The sequence below is a fragment of the Rhineura floridana genome, chromosome 1 (assembly GCF_030035675.1).
Source record: "Rhineura floridana isolate rRhiFlo1 chromosome 1, rRhiFlo1.hap2, whole genome shotgun sequence".
In the NCBI taxonomy this organism is placed as follows: Eukaryota; Metazoa; Chordata; class Lepidosauria; order Squamata; family Rhineuridae; genus Rhineura; species Rhineura floridana.
This window is the reverse complement of record NC_084480.1, coordinates 279086862-279110090: the sequence shown is the minus strand read 5'-3', so window position 1 is coordinate 279110090 and position 23229 is coordinate 279086862.

Genomic DNA, 23229 nt, shown 5'->3' with positions numbered 1-23229 from the left:
GGACATGCTTAAAACAAAACAAGCCATCATGGGTGATGAATGCTGTGAAGTCCCTGCTATCTTCATGTAATAAAACTTGATGATAAGCACTTTGCAAGTCAAGAGTAGAGAATACTGTGGGCCCCCTCAGTTCAGTGAAGACTTCCTCTATATGAGGGAGTGGGTGGCTATCAATTACCACTGCCTTGTTTGGCTCCCTCAAATCCACACAGAGACGAATACTTCCTGGTTGTTTTTTATTACCACAATTGGAGAAACCCACTCAGAAGAATCAGTTGCCTCAATGATGTCATTCTGCACTAATTTTTTAAGTTCCTGTGATACAGCCTCTCTCACAGCAAATGGCAACCGGTGCAGCCTCTGTTGTACTGACTTCACATTATCTCTAATTTTAACTCTGCGAATGAACCCCTTTGCACAGCCCACAGGTTCCTCGCCTCTGTGAGTGATTATAGTTGCAAAAGACGCTGGCTCCATAGTACTGTTGGAAGGTATTGAAGTGATAGTCCCATTAAGTACTTGCATATGCAATGCAACAAACAGGTCTCTGCCCAGAATGGGAGTTCCCTCTGGTACCACACAGAATTCAGCTGCCACAGCATTTTTCTCAAATGCTACTCTTGCTGCTAGACAACCAAGAACTGCAATTGGATTCCTTGAATAACTTATGAGATGCAATTTAGGTGCTGTAAGTGGTGAACTACAAAAGTATTGCATGTAAACTGACTTGGGTAGTATGGAAACTGCAGAACCTGTGTCTAACATCAACTCAATATCCTGAGAAGTGTTTTCTGCAAGGGCAGACACTGTTACAATGCATGTCAATCTATCCACTATAGAGGACTGAGCAAGATCATCCACACTCAAAACAGTAACTTCTGGTACAGCAACTTCATTTGTAGGTTACAAGGACCAGGTACTCTGGCAGACCCGTGCAAAATGTCCTTTCTTTTTGCACTGTCTGCACTGAGCTTCCTTTGCAGGTCAGTTAGCATAATTTGCTGCATGTTGTATTGAACCACAGCGGTAACACTGTACATATTTTGCAGGTTGCAAAGTTTTATTTGCACCATCTTTAACATTGCCCAAAGATCTTCTTGTTTTCTGCAGTTGCAAAGGCTGCACAGTCTGTACAGGTTCTGTCATGCTTTGACCCATTAACTTCGCTTCTGCCACTGCAGTTTCTATCTGGCTAGCAATTGTCATGGCTTTCTGTAGGGTAAGGTCAGGTTCTAGCAAGAGGCTTTCCCTGATGCGAAGGCATCCCTGACTTCTCTATCAACTGATCCCAAATCATTTCCTCTGCCATATTTCCAAAATTACAAGTAACAGCTAATTCTCTTAAAGCAGCAATATATTGATGTGTCTTTTCTCCCTGCTTCTGTCCCCACTGGCGAAATTTATAGCGTTCTGCCACAATATTGACTCTAGGCACAAAGAAGTTCCTTAAAGCAGTCAAAGCTGTCTCATATTTATCATCCACAATAGGCAGATTATAGAAGATTATCTGAGCTTCTGCTCCCAAACAATGAATAAGTAACACACGCTTTCTTGCCTCTGGAAGTTCCTCATCATGAATGGTTAGTACATACGTATCAAACATTCTAATCCAAGAAGTAAATGGAATCACAGGCTCACCCGGGGTTTGAAGGAAAGGTGGTGGGGGAGACAAAGGCAAAAGCGCCATCCCACCTTCGTCGCCAAATTGTTGTATCGTAGACAATTTAAGAGAGCCACCAGAGATCAGTACTTAATCCTCTTTATTCCAGCCACATTCTCCTCAACCTGTTCAAACTCCTCCCCTTCCTGTTCTATATCTCCCAGCCTTATTTTACTACCAATCCCAATATGCAATTCCCTTAGCACGATACCATGCATGTCCACTTTGTTTGTACAGATTCTTGGATTAATTAGACATGGCAATATCTTCTATCACCGTTAAATATTTTATCTTTTTCTTAGGACCTGAGAGAAATACAAATCTCTACCTTCCATATTAGAAAAGGCAGCAGGTGCAGCCTGATACGCATTTAACTAATTTCACCATCATCTAAATATACCCCAAGTGAATTTTCCTCTTTAATTATGTGCTATCTTGAAGAAAATTGCCCTTAATTATGAAGAAATACAGTTTTGAAATGTCCTGAATTTAAAAGGTTATGCCATCAATAAATTATTCAGACCCGCATCCTTCAGCTCACAATGTTATTCTCTCTACTTCATTATGAGTTTTTAAATTCAGACTCCGTAGACAGAAGTTTGTTCAAAATGTTACCCCTTGTAGCTCTGATGGGGCAATGATTTATCAAAGGATCAATTCAACTTGGGGAAAAAGTGGATTGCTAGAATGATTACAATGGTGTCATATTTATGAAAACATCTCATCATACAGCTGACCTTCAAGCAGGTCAGGCAACTGTTTTGGAGGGGGGCTCAAACAGATGATTGACTATGCTGAAGAGTTCTCCAATACTACTATTTTTGAAGAAAATATATATTATTGCCCCCCAAAAAATGGATCGTTGGGAAGAAGAGTTAGATGAAATATGAACTGATATAGGACTAGGGTCAGATCAAGGGAAAAGCTTCAGCCTAGTTCTCACCTTGAAAAGAGCTTATTATTTTGGTCACCATTATCCAAGAACAGTGGCATTCTCTATATTCCAGGAGACATGGTATAATTTAGCATAAGACATTAAAATATGTAATCATAATATTTTATTATTTTTTGACCAGTTTTCATATTTGGTTGGTTTCTCATGTGTGCTATTTTCACCACAATTCAGCAAAGGAGATCTGCTCACGGGGAGGGGGGGAGTGTGCACATGTGCAGCTGATGTAGACAGCAAATCTATACATGTATGCACCTCCATATCTCAATGCACATTGGACTCACTGGATCCATATTTTCATGTGGATGGGGATCAGCATTCCCTTCCTGGGCCTGAAGGAACTGAGTGTAACTCATGCTGGATTGTGCAAAGATATATATATATATATTCACTGTAAACCAGCCTTCCACAATCTGGCACCCTCCAGATATTTTGGTGTGCATCTCCCATCATCCCCTGCCAGCACAGCCACAGTCAGGGATTTACAGGAACTGTAGTCCAAAACATCTAGAGAACACTAGACTGGGGAAGGCTGCAGCAGAATTTCTCTATTTAAAAAAAGCTATCACTAGCAAGGTGCATGTGTACATTTTCATCTCTCTTCCTTAGACATGCAGAAGAAAAAAACAAACCCAAACTATGTAACTGCCAAAAAGATTTTGACAGTTATATTCACCAGCCAGTGCAGTAAAATGTTTTTATTAATCTACACAGGTATAGGAACATTATCTATAAAATGTAATAATCAAAACTAGGCTCATTTCCATAAGATGGAACATAGAATGGATACATCTGTTACCCCAACTCTCTTACCATTTTTTTTTATTTGCATCTACAGCATTTCAGAAACGGCTAGCTCCTTGGGCCTGAGCAATTTCAAGCAAACTGTCAAGCTTGGTGCTTGCAGCTTGAGGGAGAAGATGTATCAGAACAAAGCAACAGCTGATGTCCTTTTTAAAGTGATCCATTGCATCAGTCTTGTTCAGACTGTCTGGATGGATGAACCTGAAAATGTTCACGCTTTCTCATTGCTGGCTGCATTCCTCAATGATCTATGCAGCCTGCTCATCATCGCAAAATGCTTAAAAATCTCTAGTTTCTATCTTGGTGGTTGCTTTGAGCAAACAATGTAGCTTGCTGGGCTTGTTCCTTCCTTTCAGTTGAACTGTGGCACATTTCAGCCTTTGATCAGCAGCTCATGTTGATGCTACTGTTGGTTAAACTGATAGTCAGAGAACAGCCTGAAATGTGCCTCTCAGCCTAAGCCAGCCTTTCCCAACTAGCGGGACACCAGATGTTGTTGGACCACAATTCCCATCTTTCCTGACCATTGGCAATGCTGGCTGAGGCTGATGGGAGTAGTGGTCCAACAACATCTGGTGGCCCACTAGTTGGGAAAGGCTGGCCTAAGCCCAACCTAGAGGAGATGTCAGAGTCCTTTAACTATGAACAAGCAGCAATCAGGGGAACTCCAAATTAGATTGAGATCACAGCAGCGGAGGAAGGAATGCTTAACTTTTTCCTCAAGTGCCATGTTCCAAATGAACATTGCCTCTCAAGCTTCTGTTTGTGCTATTTGGGAAGAATAGAATGCATACCTGCTATGTAACTTTGCCCGAACATGGGTGGGGAACCTCAGGCTCAGGGAGCAGAACATGGCTCTCTAGACCTCTCTATCTGGCCCTTGGGACTTCCTTTAGGCCACACCCCTCACTGGCTTTGCTCCAGGCCCTCCTTGAATGCTTTTGCCTGACTGGAATGTGGCCTTGAACTATGATAATGCCTCTTGCTTGCTTGAATGGGGAAGGCTTTGTGTGCCCATGTACGTCTGTATAAAAACCTCTGACTTGTGTGTGGTTGGAATGTAGTCTGTTGTACAAAGAGTCAGATTCATTGCCAGTGGAGGCTGGTGGCTCCATGTCAGTGGGGCAGTGGAATCCACTCTGGGTTTTAGTCCAAAGCACCTTGGACGGCTCATTGACAGTTTGGACTAAAACCTGTAGTGGATTCCACCGCCCCCCTGACATGGAGCCACCACTGTCCATTGCCCTGCCCATTTTTCCTCTGGCCATGGCCACCTCTGTGGATGTGCCCCTCCCCAAAGGTTTTCCATGATAGAATGTGGCTCCCAGGCTGAAAAAAGTTCCTCACCTCTTCCTTAATGAGTCAAACAGCAGCTTCAGGAATTATTTTCAGTCAGGATAATATCACTGGGGGAAGCAATGTGATCCCGGCCTAAGTCAGGCTTCTCTTTACTTGTTAACAAATATCAGCCACAGAGATGGAAGATGTGATCACGGACTTTATGTACTTAGGCCCTGAGGATGTGGCATGGACAATTGGGCAAGAGGGGAAAAAATAATTGAAAAATAATGCTGAAGCCCACACCTGAATATCATGTGATCCACCAAGCTAAACAAAGCCCATCTACCAGGTATGCCAGTCCGTGAGGAACCATATAGGAGTCTCTTTTGTTGCCTGCCTAAGACTTCATAAGTGCAGGGAAGGGGTCCAGCATCTGGCTGGTCCCAGTATGTAGCTTCTGTGCTGTATTTATTATGATGAGTGACTTTCTTCTCTTGTCATTCTTTGAGTCAAAATGAAGATCTAGTAATTCATTTACAGTATATCCAAACATAGTTCTAAATACATACTTCTGTATTTTCCCCAGTTTTGACAGTGCTGTTTTTATACAAACGTTTTCATATCAAACTACACTTTCACTTTCATAATAGTGGCTTCAATTAACATCCTCCTCAAAACTAGCTGGATGACTTACCTGCCTTGAAGGCCACTGATTTTCAGTAATGCATCCAACTGGTTATAGTTCACCTTCTTATGACCTACAGAGTAGTTACAAATATTTGGTTGTTTATTTTGAGACATTTATAAATAGATTATCATTTTTAAAATTACATAGCAGTATACAACAGTTAAGAACAGCACATAATAAAATTTCATAAAACCAATAAAAAGACAATTATTTCATACACCCACAATAACCAGTAGCACATTTGACCCACAGACTAACCTGGGGAAAGCTGAGTAAAAAGTTGTCGTTTTTTAGAATGTGCCGAAAGCACATAATCATTGATGCATGCCTTATTTCCAGGGGCAGGGGAGTATAAGCACCAAGGATCACTAACAGGGTGCCCACTGGCACACTTACACCCACAGAGACCCATGAATTAGGTCCTGCTGAAAACATGTAAAGCCGATAATATAGTAGATTTGTATATAAACACGGCTTATTTGAAAGTTATTCTTCAAGAGAAGTTTAGTATTTACCTTAAAAATAATTAAAATCCAGTTAAAATTTTAAAATGAGATTTAAATTTTTAAATGTTTTTATCCACCTTGAAATGGAAACACCACATTAGTAGCTTGTACTTGTTATTTTTTAAATGGCAAAGTCACACATCACTCTTATGTGGTGAATAGTTCCTCCAGCCAGTATAGAGTTGTACTGACTTTCCTAGGCTATATTCACACCATGGCTTCCCCCAAAGAAAGTGTAGTTTGGGAGAATGTTGACAGAGCTACAGTTCCAGGATGGTTTAACAGTCAGTCCCTCTTCCCAGAGAACTCTAAGAATTGCACCTCTATGAGGAGAATAGGGTCTCCTTGCAGTTCTCAGCACCCGTCACAAACTATTCTTCCCAGGATTCTTTGGGGGAAGCCATGACTGTGGAATAATAGTGGAATAAATGTATGTGTGAATGTGGGCCTAGTCTGGTACCCTCAGACGATGTGGACTGCAACTCCTGTCAGCACCAGGCAGCATGGCCAACAGTTAAAGATTATGGAAATTGTAGTCCTAAACATCTGGACAGCACTACGTTGGAGAACACTGCAAAGGACTGCCTGAACAAGAATGACGAATACATGGAGTAGGCTTTGCTATTAAAAATGATCTTGTGAAGCTCTTGTCAGAAGTTCCTACTGGCATTAATGAACGACTCTCAACTCTCTGATTAAAACTTGCCAAAAACCAGCAGGCAACTATTCTAAGTGTTTATGCACCAACATTAGATGCTGATGAAGACATCAAGGAAAAAGTTTATACCCAGCTGGACACCATCTTATCAGAGATACCTAAGGAGGATAAAATTATCCTACTGGGCAATTTCAAGGCAACAGGCGTGATTTTGATTTATGGCCAGAAACCATTGGGAAAGAAGGAGTTGGCAATAGCAACCTGAATGGAATTCTACTTCTGACTAAATGTGCAGAGCATAATCTTGTTATCACAAACACACTCTTTTGCCAGAAAGATAAATTTAAAACCTCATGGAAGCACCCTTGGTCGAAGCGCTGGCATTTCCTGGATTATGTAATTGTCCATGCCAGAGATCATCATGATATACTCCTCACCAGGGCCATGACGAGTGTCGATGACTGCTGGACAGATCACCGATTAATTCGATCCACTATGGCCATTAATATTGTTCCTCAATGTAGACTCCAAGGAGGAAAACCAAGGTGTAAAATGAACATCCATGCCCTTCAAGATCCTATTAAGCGAGCTTGCTTTCAAACAACTCTCAAGAAACTTCTATATACAAAACTCCCTGAAAACATTGAGGAACACTGGATTAAACTGAAGGCTTACATTATTGCAGCATGTGAACAAACTATTGGATACCAAACTAAGAAACATCAGGACTGGTTTGATGAGAATGATAGTGAGATTGAACATATCATCGACAAGAAAAGGAAAGCCTTCCAGATATGGTAAAAAGATATTAACTGTGCTGCTAAGAAAAAAAATCTATGCCAGTGCAAAGGCTGAGGTCCAAAGAAGAACTAGAGAACTTAAGAACACCTGGTGGATAAAGCAAGCTCAAGAAATCCAGCATTTTGCAGATGCTCATGATGCACAGGGCTTTTTTAATGCCACAAAGGCCATCTACGGACCAACAAATTATGGTACAAATTCCTTATGTTCAATAGATGGTACCAAACTTCTAAAGGACAAAGAGTCTATTGCACTGCATTGGAAAGAACATTACCACAACCTCCTTAATTGTAACTCTATTGTGGCTGATGAGGTCTTCTCGCAAATCCCACAACAAATTAGAGATGAGCTTGCAGTATCCCCTAATTTGGAAGCAGTCAGTAAAGCCATTAATCAAATGAAGAATAATAAAGCTAGTGGACCTGATGGGATTCCTGCTGAAGTCTTTAAAGAAGGTGGGCCTGAACTTACACAACAACTTCATAAGCTCATCGAAAAAATCTGGATGAGGGAGGAGATCCCGGAAGACTTTAGGGATGCCATAATTATCACCCTTTTCAAGAAGGGTGAAAGAACAGATTGTGGGAACTACCGAGGCATCTCTCTTCTTGCTACTGCAGGTAAAATCCTTGCAAGGATCCTCACAAATCGCCTCCTAACTATCTCAGAAGACATCCTCCCTGAATCCCAAAATGGTTTCCGCCCTTCCAGGGGGACTGTGGACATGATCTTCACTGCACGACAGCTTCAAGAAAAATGCAGGGAGCGGACTTCCCAGGAGGATCCCTCCACCTGTGCTGCCTCTGAGACGGGCTCCTGTCTTGGATGAAACTTATCCAGTTTTAAATTCAGTCAGAAGGGTTTTTTCTGACTGGGGATGATTTCTTCCGGATAAGGAAGAAGCGTGAGATCTGCCACATAGTTTTGTTTTGATTGTTGGAGCCTGGAATTCGTCAGAATTGTCTGTCTTCCAGCAGTTCAGACAGAGCGAGGATTTTATGCTAGCTCAGCTGGATAAGTGACCCGTTTTTTTTTAACGGACTAGCAGGCAAACCTCCTGTCTACATTTATCATTTTCTTATCTATATAGCTAAAGAGATTTGTCAAAGTAACAGCAATTAAGATAACCTAGATGAGGTAAGACTTTCCTTCTTTATTTACGGAACTAAGGGGGAAGAAAATATAAATAGCTTATCTTTTTTTTATTATTGCAAAAAGCTGACATGGAAAATTGCGTTTTAAAGATTACAACGGATGAGAGCTTTCTGATTGGGAGAGATAAGAAATCTTTTTGATTTACAAGACTTTTGTGTAATATATATAAGGGACTATTTTTTCTGATCTACTTTTGTTGTTGTTGTTGACGAATCTGCTCATTCTCTCTGCTACTAGTTATTTGAACGCTGTGAACTAAAAGCTGTTTTTGCACTTCTGGACATTTAAGAGATAAGGACTGTCTAGTGTGTGACGTTGGTTGGAAAGATTAACTCCTTTGTAACTGGATAAAGAAATAAACTGCTCTTTGCTTGGGACATTGAAAATTGAAGGAGTTTTGTTCTTTTGGTTTTAAGAATGGCAATTAAGAAGATCATGGATGTACAAGAAGGGACTTTATTTCTAGACATGCTTCAGAAAATAATGGATGGGATTAACTCAATAAAACAAGAACTGAGAAATAATAGACAAGCGTGGAGAACTGAATTTCATGAAATGAGACAGGAGCTGAAAGAAACTCAGGATTCTATGAGAAAGGAGAATAAAGATAGATCTGGAAAACAAAAAAAGGATGAAAGAGAAATTAAAGGCAAGGTTCAATCTATGGAGATTGGCTTAAATATGGACATGAAAAAAGATTTGGATTTCCTGGTTGTGGCGGATCCTGGAGATAAATATTACAGTTTGGAATACAGCGCTGTCTCCGAAGGAATTGAAGAGATTGGAGATAAAGATATTATCGGTTCAAAAAAATTCCTGGACTGGAAGGATTTCATGGAACTTGAAATGGAGAAAGTTAATAGAATTAATCCCTGTTTTGTGTCAATGGAAAAACCTTCAAGAAATGTACTAGTGTATCATGTGGAAAAGAGGAGCAGAGATGCGGCTTTGAAACAATACTTCAGTGTTACATTTGGATTTGATGGTAAGAAAATATCTGTGATGGAGGAAATTCCTATCAGACTTTTATTATATGACTATGACAGCAAGATTTTTGGGTGCGTAAAGATGGAAGATGGACCCAATATGGATAATGACAGAAGAGCGATTTGAAACTACTGGACTCAGTAGATTTGATGAGTTGGATTAATTGACATGTTTATTTAGAAAAAAAATTGATTGACATATATCTCAAGGATTGGAAACTTCTCTTTGACTTTTTGTGGAAGATTAAAATGATATGATGTTAATGAGATTTGAAACCAACAAGATAACTGCTGGAGGAAGGTGATTTTATAATCTATTAAGAGATAGGTCTGTTATATATTATAGATTTATAGTTGAATTATAGTGTTTTGAAATTACTGGATTTAGTAGATTTGATGAGCTGGATTAATTGGCATGTTTAGAAAAAAATTGATTGATATATATCTCAAGGATTGGAAACTTCTCTTTGACTTTTTGTGGAATATTAAAATGATATGATGTTAATGAGATTTGAAACCAACTAAGATAACCGCTGGAGGAAGGTGATTTTATAATCTATTAAGAGATAGGTTTGTTATATATTATAGATTTATAGCTGAACTATGACAAATCGGAAGTCAATATTTTTATATATATGTATTTTTTTTTTAGTATTGTATTAGTTATTGATTTGTGTTGTTTTCTTTTTGTATTATTTTGGTTTTGAAAATTAGAATAAAAATTAATTGAAAAAAAAAAAAAGAAAAATGCAGGGAGCAAAACCAACCTATATATGGCGTTTATTGGTCTGACTAAGGCCTTTGATACTGTAAATCAAACTGCTCTCTGGGACGGCAACAATTTTGGATAACAATGGCTCTCAAAGTGATCCATTCAAAGTCGGATCAGGTGTCAAACAGGGATGTGTCATTGCTCCGACCTTATTTGCTTTTTTCATCGCCATGATTCTATAACTTGTTGAGGGGAAACTTCCCACTGGCGTGGAAATCACATATCGAACAGATGGAAAGCTTTTTAATCTCAGTAGGCTGAAAGCAAAAAGTAAGGTAATTACAACCTCTGTCATAGAACTTCAATATGCCGATGATAATGTAGTCTCCGCACATTCAGAGGAAGATCCTCAAACTATCCTAAATGTCTTTGCAGAAGCATATGAAAAGCTTGGCCTCTCGCTTAACATCAAAAAACCCAAACTGCTTCATCAGCAGGTGTGAACCAATCCCTCTGTAGCACCATCAATCCAGCTTAATGGTGCAACGCTGAAGAATGTCGATCACTTTTCTTATCTTGGCAGCCATCTCTCTGTAAAAACTGACATTGACGCTGAAATTCAGCATCGTCTGAGCTCTGCGAGTGCTGCATTCTCCCGAATGAAGCGTAGAGTGTTCGAGGATCGGGATATTCGCAGGGAGACCAAAATGCTTATTTACAAAGCCATTGTAGTACCAACCTTACAGTATGCCTGTGAAACATGGACCATCTATAAACACCACTCCCAACTTCTTGAAAGATTCCACCAATGCTGCCTCTGGAAAATTCTGCAAATTACTTGGGAAGATAGGCGGACTAATGTTAGTGTATTGGAAGAATCAAAGATCACCAGTGTTGAAACAATGATCCTCCAACATCAACTTCGCTGCACTGGCCATGTTGTTCGAATGCCTGACCACCATCTTCCAAAGCAGCTACTTTACTCCCAACTTAAGGATGGAAAACGGAATATCGGTGGACAGCAAAAGAGGTTTAAAGATGTTCTCAAAGCTAATCTAAAAAAATGTAACATAAGCATCGAGAACTGGGAAGCCTTGGCCCATGAGCATCCCAATTGGAGGTCGGCCATTATCAAAGGTGCTATGGACTTTGAAGAAGCACAAGTGCAGGGTGAAAGGGACAAACGAGCTAAGTGGAAGGCAAGTCAAGCAAATCCTCATCGTGACCATCTTCCATCTGTAAACCTATGTCCTCACTGTGGGAGGCTGTGTGGATCCAGAATTGGCCTCCACAGTCACTGACGGACCCACTGTTAAAAACCTTATCTTGGAAGACAATCTTACTTGGCCACGAATGATCGCCAATGAAATGAATGAATGGAGAACACTGGAATAATGGTTCAGAGTGAGATGTGAACCACGAATCCATAATTCAATGAATCTGGGTAGAATGTGGGGGTGTAATCTACCCACAGCTAGCCCAAGACATTTTGCTCCTTGAGGCAAAAGAAAAGGTGGTGCTCCTTCCTCTGTTCCATATACAGAAGCCAGGGGGGCTAGCAGCTGAATCTTACTTCAAAACTGGGGTCATGATAGTATCCTTAACTATTCACTAATAGGCAAAAAACCTGTGGTTTAAGAACGTACTGATGGCCATTTCTATCAAACTTTTAAAAGCAGGGAAATTGGGCAGCTATAGTGAATGCACCAGGGGAGCAGGAGACCTGACCTCCTCTCTGAGATATTGCACTACCCTACAAATTGGTCAAAATGCAAACACCATTTGGGTTGGTCTTTCACAGTCCAATCCACTTGCTGTGTAGCTTGGAAGAATTTGGTAACATGTGCCTCTGAGAATATGGTGAGTGGTGGCAACACCTGCCATCTCCAAAGATGGAGAATTATATTTTTGTATGTTTGTTGGTGTTCTTCTTACTTTGCTTCTTTCCTGTGTTACTAATGTTTCTACAGATAATCTAATCTAGAAAATTTGAGCCACATTCATTATTCATCCTAGAAATCTGTGTCAAATTTATATTTATTAATTTCAAAGTCTTTTTATTGGTTAATATAATATGATGGTGAAGACAGCCCGTTGTGTTTCAAATTGGAGGTTATGTTCTATTTCTATTTTGGGGGCATTAACAGTTGAATCTGAAACTGCAGTCTGATGTAAAATCAGACTGATTACACTATGTTGCTACTTCAGCAATGACTCTAGCCGTTGGAAAAAAGAGGATGCAAGTTTTCAGCCTGCTATGTTTCAACCACTTCATTTAAGGCAAGGTGGGCACAATCAGTTAAAACCATAGAGCACTTCTAGCATTTTGCTAGAATATGTTTCACCTCCCACTGTTTTATTTTGTGCAAACTGAGACACTCCTGATGTCCACTGGAGACTATTCTGCAGAATGAAAATGGAAATGGACTGCCTTCAAGTCAATTCCAACTTATGGTGACCCTATGAATAGGGATTTCATGGTAAGCAGTATTCTGAGGGGGTTTACCATTTTCTTCCTCTGAGGTTAGTCCTCCCCAGCTGGCTAGGGCCTGCTCAGCTTGCCACAGCTGCCAAAAGCCTGGGCTCCTGCTGGGAGGAAGGGCAGGATATAAATAAAATAAATAAATAAATAAGCCAGTGCCTTCCTCGTCCACAACTGCCAGCTAGGGGGCAACTGGACTGCTTGGGACTATGCAGCTTGCCCACTGCTGCACAGGTGGCAGAGCATGTAACAGCTGAGCCACTCACTGTGGGGGTGATTTCTAGCTGGCCCTTTACACCCAGGAGACATGAGCAGGGATTTGAACTCACAGACTCTGTACTCCCAGCCAGGTTCTCCTCCTCACTGTGCTATAGTCAGTGCCATTATTCCACAATTATTTTTGGAGTTTTTTTAGTGTAAATTTTGCAAAGTGTTGCTGTACTTCACATATTCACAGAAATAGAAACTAAAGAAAAGGATTTCCTATAGGAAACTTCACTAAAATTGCAAAGTAAATCAGACATATTTAAAGTGACCATCTGAACTGTATCAACTGTCTTAATAATGTTACTTCCCCCCTGCTAAAACAAGATCAGCACAGCACATGTCTTCATTCTATTATTTGGACTGATTGCAGGTTTGCCACCACTCACCATATGCTCAGAGGCACATGTTACCAAATTCTTCCAAGCTATACAGGCAGTGGATTGGACTGTGAAAGACCAACCCAAATTGTGTTTTAATTTTGACAAATTTGTAAGGCAGTGCAACATCTCAGAGAGGAGGTCAGGTTTCCTGGTGCCCTGGTGCATTCACTATAGCTGCCCAATTTCCCTGCTTTTTAACGTTTGATAGAAATATCTGTTGGCTATAGGTACGCAAAGCTTTTTGCCTATTAGTGAATAATACCAAGGGTAGCAGACCAGTTTAGGGTGGCCAGGACAGACTGTGAAGCATTAAGAGCTCTGTCCTCCAACAGGAATGGCCTGCAGGCTTAGGAGGAGCAACTAAGGGGCTGCTCCTGTTATCTGCCACTAGAGGTAGTGGTGTCCCTTTGCCTAATAGTAGGGCTGGCCCTGGGCCTAGTATCTGACTGGCCACAGTCTGTAGCTTTTGGGCTGTACTCATTATGCTGGATCAAAAGTTGAGCAGCACTGCTGTAGACAGATCTATATCATTTTGCTCACTCCTCCCTTTTGCAAGGGATAACGTGACTGACCTAACTTACGGAGCTATTGTTCTCCTTAGAACTATTGCAAGGATTACTTACAATCAAATATAAATGAAATGCCTTGAACCCTCTAAACCCACCACATACATACAAAGTGTTCTTTCTCCACAGTCAGGGGCAGCATGCTTCTGAATACCAGTTGCTGGAAACCACAGGATGGGAGAGTGCTCTTGTGCTCATGTCTTTTTTGTGGGCTTCCCATAAGTATCTAGATGGACCACTGGCCTGATCCAGCAGATTCGTCTTATGTTCTTAAATATTATTGTTTGAACTCCAGTTTTCAGCGATTCCCTAGGATGCGGTAAATATCCTCTCACAACATCAGTATGTATAATACTGACCATTGAAAATCATAATAATATAGTGATTATACTGTGTTAATTGGTTTTTTAAATATATTTGTATGCACACATGTAGATGTGAATGTATAATTTGGGAGCTGTGTAATTCTGTGCTGTGAATATTTTCACTATTGACAAAATGTTCCATTTGCAAATAGAGGCTTTGCACACAGATGAACAAGAAAGTCATTGGGAAACCATACAGTCATTCCTTCAGCATTACACTCAATTTGCAAAAATCCATTTGGAATCCTCCACACTGTGAACAGAGGAACATTATCCTCTGCTGAGGGACTTGAGGACTGGTGACTGAGCCCTTCTGAGACTAGAACTGGGAGGAGGGGAAAATGTAAAAATGTTTTTTTTTTTAAAGGTTTTGGAAAGCTTGGAAGAATAAATTGACACAGATGCTTAATTACCTCAGGTGCTCTGGGCATGTGGCATGCATCGAATGAAGCAATGCTAGTGTAGCTTTTGGATTTTTGCTATACATGTGGCTGCCCAAAATCATCACTGAAAATAACTGGATCACTATAAATGACACAATAATTGCCAGAGATGAGTGTCATTCAATGTGCAAATGTACAAATATTTTAATTGGGTGAAAGTAGTACAAAAGAGCTTTCCTGCCTGCCAGCCCCTCAACACAAACATACTTTTAAGAATTCTTGTTCTATAGAACCTGTAATTTCAGTGTTACTACTTTTAATGCTAACATTGGAATTAACATTTCCTGTTCGCATCCACAGTTCTTTGCCAGGCATGAATTAAATTCATTTTAATTCCAGTAAATTAGTTTTATTTTCTAATCCTTCTTAGACACTCGATGTGACAGATGGAAAGCAATCAGCATCTGAGCTGAGTTTTTTTATGTTTTCTTCTGGCTTTCTGAACAAGAATGTATTTGACAATTGTTCAGTTCATTCAAAATGTGGTTCTTTGCAGAGCCTACTGGTTTACTTAAGAGTATAAAGGGAAGATTAGTTTTCCTGATGTTTGCCAACAGACACCATTAGGACTAAATCCTGAGTGGTCCAGAGAGTTTATAAATCTCCTGCAATCTCCTTTCCAGTAATGCACACTGTGAATCCCCCCCCCAAAAAAAATCAGTCCTGAGCAAATGGATATTTTCCAGACAAATGTATAATCTCAGCACAAGGTAACTTGCAGATAGTGAAAGGGAAATGCAGAACATTTAGCACTACTATATTTTCCTCCAGCAGTCCCATATTTTGTTCTGGTTAACAGAGCTGAATGTGGCTGTACACATGGAATAGGAAGATAAATTTATAGGAAATACACAAGTATGCATGTCTGGCATCAAAAACACACTCAAAATATGTGCTGGCAGTTTTAGTGTTTCACTTCCAAACTGATGCACTATCGTTCTGCTCAGGCCCACCTTCTTTTAATAGCACCAAACTTCTGATTGGCAAAGACCGCCTGACCAGGACTTTCATATGCATTCACAGCTGATTTGCCTGCTCAGCTAGAGATGTGACATATGCTATTATACCCTTGAAGGTTATGTACTTCCAAAAAGCTTTTAATAAAATCCCCCACTAAACTTGCCTAAGGAAGCTAAGCACTCACAGCATAAAATGACAAGTCCTCTGACAAAAAAATCAGTAACAGGTTTAAAAACAGAAAGCAGAAAATAGGATTTAGCAGGCCATTTTCACAACAGAGAAAAGTAAATAGTGTGTGGGAGGGAGGACAGCAAGGGAAGAAAAGGAGGGGAGGTCCCTAAAGGTCTGTACTGGGACTATTCTAATTAAAGTTGCGCAGTGAGGTAGCCAAGATTACTGATGACACCAAGCTGGAGATAATACTCCTGCTGACTTTAATACTTTGAACTACAGCTTCACTATTGGCATATGTTCAGCTTGTTATCTTATTCATTATAACCTCTAGCTACCTGCCTTGGAGATGCTGCTGACTGGTCATTTATTCCCTAATGCATACATGTGCATTTCATTATTATTTCCAAGGAGCAGCACCTTATAGTTGCTCCTGCCAAATTTTATTTTATTTAAAATTCCACGTCCAGCTTTCATGCTTACTGAGATGATGTCAGCTCTACACTGCGTCAGCAGTGCCGGTGGGGGGCTGGAAATTCCTGGATGGTTGGCAGGGAAGCAAAGTCCTTAGCCGGCAGTCTGGTCATAAATCTGCCAGGTCTAGGAGGACGGGAGCTGATAAGGGCCAGGCTTGTCCGAAGCATACTTGCCGAGTCAGGAGTCCAGAAGCGAGGTCAGTAGAGGTCCGGGATCAAGTGCCAAGGGGTCAGTCCGAAAGAGGGTGCCAGGAAACTAGGAACACCCAAGCCACGCCTGACGTTGCAGTCAGCAACAAGCTGCAGCCAAGGTGTGCCTTATAAAGGGCAAGGTTGACAGCAGGTGTGAGTCCTCAGCGTTTGGGCCTTAAGGAGACAGGCCTGCCTCTCTTCTGCCTGACCTTCTGCTGTCTACGTTCTGCAGGTGAGGGGGGAGTATCCTGTTCACTGTCTGTGTCTGGCTGCAGGGACTCTGCTGTATCTGGGGTGCTCTGCAGCTGAGGGGGAGAAGGAGCTGGATTCTCAGGAGGCTCCTCCATGTCTCCTTCTGAGTCTGCTGCTCCTGGGTCTGCTGCTGTTACTCCCGAGTCGTCCTCATCTGAGGAGTCCTCTGACGGGGCCATGACAGATGACTCCAAATTGTCAACCAATCCCCTGGAGTGTGTTTGTAGCCACTCACAGTTTGGAACCTTACCATCCACAGATGTAATGTGTACCGCTCTCTCCATCTCTAAGTACAAGTTCATATTGCCTCTACATAATATGTCCCAACCATCCACGTGAGCACAGATACATGGATGACATAATATCACCTGGCCCATTAAATGTGTAAATTCCCTGGGGGCAGGGATATATGTAAGGCACCACACACATAGTTAACATTATGTATAAATAAGGAAATAATATTGTAATATAGCCCCAGCCATTTACTTGCAATTCACATTAGGTGGCAGCATGGAAAAAAATGGTGCTACAAAAATCACTGGCAGATCACTATGGCTGTATCCATGCATGGGATAGATCGCATAGTACATCCACCACACTGTTGCAGGCACACATGAAACTGGGCATGGCTCAGGGACCAAATTGCACAGAGCCCTTAGTCTAAGACTATGACTTTGTTTCACTCTGTCTTTGCAAACTCTCATGCAAGGATAGGTCAAAATTATTACTGAAGTCCTGATACAGTATACCAACCAAATTCTCCTTTTCTACTATCAAAGAAAGAAAAGTAAGCTGGTATTTGGTCTTCATATAAATCCTGATTGACTGCTAAAAATCACTCCATTTTGCTCTGTTTCAAATTTGCACAGCTTCTAACCACCAAGGGCCTCAATAAATCTCCAGCATGTATGACAACCCACCAGAGCTTCAATAAATCTACAGTTTTTGCTGCCTGCTGAGACAAAAAAATAGGATTCTCAAGCATGCCAAACACTTGCATGGCTGGTGAGCTGGATTTAGTTTGATGGGTCTTAAGTTGTGTCTAGGAATTTATGTCTAGAATAAGTCTTTTAGACTTTGCTCTGGTACTTCCTGAGGTCAAGATCAAACAACCACGTATAGAGTTTTCAAGCCATATTATGTCCATGTGATGCCATTGCATCTCCTGTCTTTGATTACAAGTATCTACATGTCATAATAACCTGTGGTGGTGTGAAGGATTCCACACACTATCAATTTAGTTCTTAGTCTTATTTTGTTTCAAATTATCTCAATTTGAATGGATAGTCTCTCAAAAGTTGGTGAACAGTATGTGCGCAAAAAATATAAATATCTTGGACATTTCTCCTCGTCTGGATAAATCTCAAGTTTAAGTAACAAAAGCCGCAAGAAGAGTTATGTGCTTACCAGTAGGGATGTACTAGAATTCCACCCAATTTGGATTTAGGTACCTAATTCTCCATTAATTCACTTATTCTCTATCGTTGCAGATCAGTTTTTTATGTAGCGATTGTCCATGGCTATTTTCAAAACTGTATTTTTTTAAAAAATGTGTCTCTAAAATATCAATATTAAGAATGATAACGTTATTGATATTTCCTTTCATTTATCAATGTTTCCTTTAAAATATCAATATAAATATTTTTTCTGAGGAAAAACATATTAGTAAAAGCAGTGGCTAGTGGACAAAGAACAAATTCAAATCGATACTGGCCTGTTAGGTCAATGGAATGCTTTCAAACCAGCACCGGCCAATGGATCTCATTCCTACTTACCAGTTAGCATTCCTTTTGGTTCTGTGAAGATAGAGACCTGTAATACCTTGCTATCATCTGAAGAGGTCCTAACAGAATTCTAGCTAGAATTCTAAGACGGTTGGTATATTGTCTGATGAAGTCACAAAAGAGAAAAAGCCAGCACCGCCATTTGAAATCCTGAAGACAGTTGCTGGGCCCTTTGCTGTGTTCAGTCAATGTGTTAAGTCTTCAAATTTGCCATATACACAAAGTGTTCTACGCCACCTTAAAGAGTAACACAAAAGCAAAGACTTTTGTGGACCAGAGTTTGCTTTGTAAGATATATGAAATGGTGTATTTATTTATTTTAAACAATTTGCATACTGCTTAATTACAGTCATTTCTAAGTGGTGTACAGCAAGCTCAAAAAATACTACAGATAATCTAAGTGGTTATGTAAGTGGTTATATAAATGTACCCTAATCCAAAGAGAAGAGGAGTTCATCTCTAGCAATATCTGTAGGTATCGCACTACTCTGCAGAGCACAAATGAATACAGAATCTAATAAAATGAACAAAATCCAGTCAGGATGCATCTAGCAGTCACAGGTAATTAATAGGGATGGCAAGTATAATAGTGTAAATTAACACCCAAAGAGGCACAACTACTTTCTCGGATGAACTAGACATTCCCATGGTTTGTTGAGTTCAAATTCCATTGCAGTTCTGCTAATGAATTGCAATTCAATGGCTTCATGCTGGACTTGTTTGGCATACTAATACATACTGTCTTGGAAGACTAAAATGCTCCCACACTGGTCTGTTACCATTTTTAATTTATCTGGTGACCATTTAGCCTCCTGTATAGAGACTGATCAGTGTGATATATGTAAATAAAAGATAGTCTGCATTCCCAAGTTCAAGGTTTGGGTCTAACTGTTGATTATCTTCCAAAAATTGAACAATTATGTTCCATGGAATATATGAGCTTTTTTAACACTGCCTCAAAGAGATAAGTTTCCAAGTTACTACTCAAGGGTGGAGGCATGACATTCCTGATACTGAACCTGCTTCAGGCTCCTGAACTCAAAGCGCAAGAAACACAATTCGCTTGACAGTATTAGAGGTGGGAAGTATACGGAGGAGCATTTCTCCAGGAACATTCAGTCCTGCATCTTCTTAAGTGGTACAGTTGAGCAACAGGCATCATGTGGAATTCCTGGTCACATAGCTTGGGCTCAGTCATTTATTCTTGCTGCTTGCCCTGTGTTCTGAGCCCCTGACCTCTTTACTCTCTCTTTGCAGTATGATTTCATGATTTTGACCCTCATGTTCCTGGTCTTGTCTGTTTACCAGCTTCTGGATCCCAGCTCTGACATCCTTTTTGGAATTCCTTTCTAGAGGTCCACGTCTTTCTAGCAGGGCATCTCTGAACTGTGTTCTCATGATCATTGTACAATATAGATTTAGTAGGGATACACTAGGCCTTGTTGAGGCCTTTTTGCTTGGGCTTATATTATGTTGCCCTTGTCTTGTGTTCTAGATTGTACCATCTGGGCCCTTACATGTAGCTCCTACTTTAGAAGTTACAGAGAAATTTCCTTAAAGATAGATTTGTGATAGAAGAAAACTCGCTTTTGCTAAAATATCACTGAAGACAAAAAATTTTGCATTTGGTTCTTGGCATACAAGGGAATGACAACACATAAGAGCTCTTATAAGATTTATACTGGTGTCCAGGAACGGCTGCTCAAGCTGAAATGGCTATAAAATCATTTGTAACTTTCCAGTTACGTGGCAAGACATATATGATACATACACCATCATTACAGGCTGTGCTTCTTTCAGATTCAGCTTGGAAAAAGAGATTGACATTGTAACACTGTTTTAAAATGTTCCAGTAGCTTCTCACTAGGCTATCACCCAGACAGATTCCTTCAGAAAATGATCAGAAGTTATCAGAAAGAGGCCATAAATATTCAGCAAAATGCAGATGAGGCTATCACGTTATTCTCAAAAATTTCCAGATTTCTTGTTTCATCTGCCTTAACCAATATGGAGCCAAGTTAGCACGTCGTCTCCCTATAGAGTCAGCCAGTTTTCCTTTTGATCCAATAGGCAGGAATATGCAATGAGGTTTAATCCTGCTAGTTGAGAGAAATGTAAAGCAAACTTTCCCCACATTATGTACTGTTGCAAGAGCTAGCTTTAGATTCATCCTGATTTGTTTATTGAGCATTCATCCTGATTTGGTTGCTTTGTGGGGAGATTATATAATATCAGCTTTTATTGAGCATTTGTTCTGATTTGTTTGCAGAGAGGTTATATGATGCCATGTCAAGCAACTGTTATCCCACACTTAACACTGCATTTTCCCATCACTTTACCACAAAAAGTCTGATCTTTTTTAAAATGGGTTTATTATTGCTACCTTTGTTAGTTGCTTTTCCACACACACATGCACACTCAAAGCAATTTACAGTTAATAAAAAATTAAAGTAAAAAAAGAAAAAATATAAAAAGTTAAAAACAAACAAAAAAAACAGTGCAAAAGGTGGTGGAGCAACTCTTCTTAGGAAAGCTACACAACAGAAGCCCTCCAAAAGCCTTCCAAAGTGAAGAACCAAATGTCTGGAAGAAATGTTCTTGCCTGGTACCTAAAGATGGGTAATGATGGCACCATGAGTATTGCCCTGGGGAAAACATTCCATAAACAGGGGGCCACCACTGAGAAAGTCTGTTGTTGCAAAAGTAATTGTGCTACCTAAATTTGCTAGTACGCAATTGGATCCCACTTGCAAAATAGCAGCAGTCTGGAAGCACCCCTGGAGATAGGAGGCATTTAGGCCTAGTATTTAAAGACCTAGGCAAATGCTGCCCCTTGTTCATTATTTCCCCAGAAAGTTGGTACATCTCCTATCCAATGAACAGAAAGTAGCCCTTCAAAACCAGATTCTCAATTCAAACAATGTACATTCCATACAAAAACTCCTTTTCGCTCTTCATATAAGCAAGACAAGTCATAAATCAGAAAAATGACATCACGTCATATTTTATTAAGTACTTTTAGAAAAGGAAATTACCTAAATCAGCTTTCGCCAACTTGGTGCCCTCTAGATGTTTTGGACCACAGTTCCCATCATGCCTTGGGCTACATATTTAGGCAATCAACTCCTGGCTTGTACTCACCTAACATTTGCCATCCCATTTGGTTTTTAGTAATTTAATGGGATTCTGGTCAAAGAGTCAGCAGTCATGGCATACATTTCTTCAAAATGCAATGCAGACACAGCTATGAATTACAATCCTCTGCCGAACTAGGATTCAAACAGAGAGCCAAACATACACAGACAGCAGTGCCTTGGTCAATGAACCAATGTAACCATAGACACCCAAGTGCACAGCCACGGTCCTATATGTCTTTGCTCAGAATTAAGTCCCTCTTCGACCAAGGTAATTTACTCCAAAAAATGAGTATAGAGTTGAAGTCACAGATATACATGCATAAAAAGAAGCAAATAGAAATGGAAAGAATACATCTTAAGATTTCTGTATTCATTCTCTGGAACAAGCCAATTTTTTTGTTTATGGACAAAGAGTTAAAATTTACCATTTTGTTTTAAAACTGTACCGCACTACGAACAGAGGATCATCTTTGAATCTGCTGTAACATTTGGAAGTATTTTTCAAAGTGATCGTGTTAGCATATACACATGGAAATTTTGCATGAAGTTATAACGTTTCCTAGATTCATGGCACAGCTTGTTCAGATTCAGCTCCAGAGAAGCTGCATGGGTGACAGTGGAGGTTGGTCCATGTGGGCAAATAGGGTGCTGCCTCACCAACCTCAGTCTGCCCTCAGCCTCTCCCCACCTGCCTGCCTTCCTACTGAACAGCTAAGTGGCACTGCCTGTGTTCTTCCTCCTCTCCCTTAGTTTCACTGTTGCCCATATAGATTTCAATAATAAGGGGGACAGTGACAAAACTAGAATTAGTTGGCTGTGCCTGTCATTGCTTCTGCGTACTGTCTGCCATTAGCTCTGCCTCTGCCTACTGTTGGGCTCCCTGCCTTCCATCCCACCTATCCCAATAGGTGTCAGCCTCCATGGACGGGTGACCAGTCCCACCCCTAAAGTATCTGTGCATAAGTATTTGCATGACCACTTTTACAAGCCAACAAGTGAACATGGCATATTAAGTTGTAAGCAGTCCAGATTCTAATGCAAGATATCATACCTAGGGGAAAGGCAGCTGAAACATCAACACTTCTCACCCTGCAAATAAGAAACATCCATTAACACTTAGATCTATGGGCATACCTGAAGCAAAGACTAGACAAATCCTGTAGCATTGTTGGTTGTAAAATTGCTGAACAATACGTTTTAGTGTATTTTTCATCATGCAAGTTTATGAGTCCTCATATCTTTGCTTCTTTTTAACAAGAACGCAGTGTTCCTGCAAGCACAAACCAAAATCACTGCAGCATACAGTTCATTTTAATTCTATCTCACAAAGTCATGTTCTTCAGAAATACAGCATAGACCCAGTTCCCATGCCTATAGGACTTGTGTGTGCAAAGACCATCTTTGGTTTCTTATCTAGTAATTCAGTTACATTACTGGGAAAATATAAATGATTTGTCTTCACTGTCTCTCTCAGACGCCTTCATTTCTTCTCCTGAAGACTCTACCCTTTAATTAGCTTATAATCACAGTTCATTTCAGTGGGTTTTGTTC